General features: G+C 50.4%; 1 protein-coding gene across 1 annotated transcript in view; it reads right to left on the bottom strand.

Annotated features, from left to right (window-relative positions):
• Positions 1 to 625, bottom strand: part of LOC104294615 (myosin-IIIb-like) — a 23,219-nt gene that overhangs the window by 21,359 nt on the left and 1,235 nt on the right. The window lies entirely within an intron of this gene.

Here is a 625-nt window from a genome sequence, read left to right as displayed (position 1 = left end):
ACAGCATGACACTGTGATCTGAAAACAGCTAACTTAGCCGTTGAATATATCTACTGACATTGCCAGTCAGGTCTTTCAGGGTCCATTAGGCCAGGCACTGCGCTGAGCAAACACAGCTATCCTGCCTCCTGAACCTGCTCATGTCAGGAGCAGCGTGGTAGTGTAGCCCAAGTCAGATTTAAGTGGAGCCCCATTCCCACAGCGGACTTCACCTCGGATGCACCATGGATGATACCTCACTGAAATAATATGTCATTCCAGAGCCCAAAGCACAGCAGAGTGTTTGCATGGCAAGGTTTTGGTAGTGGGAAGGCTACAGGGGTGGTTTCTGTAAGAAGACGCCAGAAGCTTCCCCCGTATCCGATAAAGTCAATGCCAGCTGGCTCCAAGACAGACCTGCCGCTTGACAAGGCTGAGCCCATCAGCAACAGTGGTAGCACCTCTGTGATAATGTATTTAAAAAGAGGAAAAAAAGTGTGGCACAACAGCAGCCAGAAGAGATAAGTGAGAATATATCAGAGCAACAACTCTGCAGACACCAAGGTCAGTGCAGGAAAGGGAGGAGGTGCTCCAGGTGCCTGAACAGAGATTCCCCTGCAGCCTGTGGTGAAGACCATGGTGAGGC

Source organism: Charadrius vociferus, unplaced genomic scaffold, assembly GCF_000708025.1.
Source record: "Charadrius vociferus isolate BGI_N301 unplaced genomic scaffold, ASM70802v2 scaffold70, whole genome shotgun sequence".
Classification (NCBI taxonomy): domain Eukaryota; kingdom Metazoa; phylum Chordata; class Aves; order Charadriiformes; family Charadriidae; genus Charadrius; species Charadrius vociferus.
Note: the sequence above shows the minus strand (reverse complement) of the source record. Positions and strands in the feature narration are given on the sequence as shown.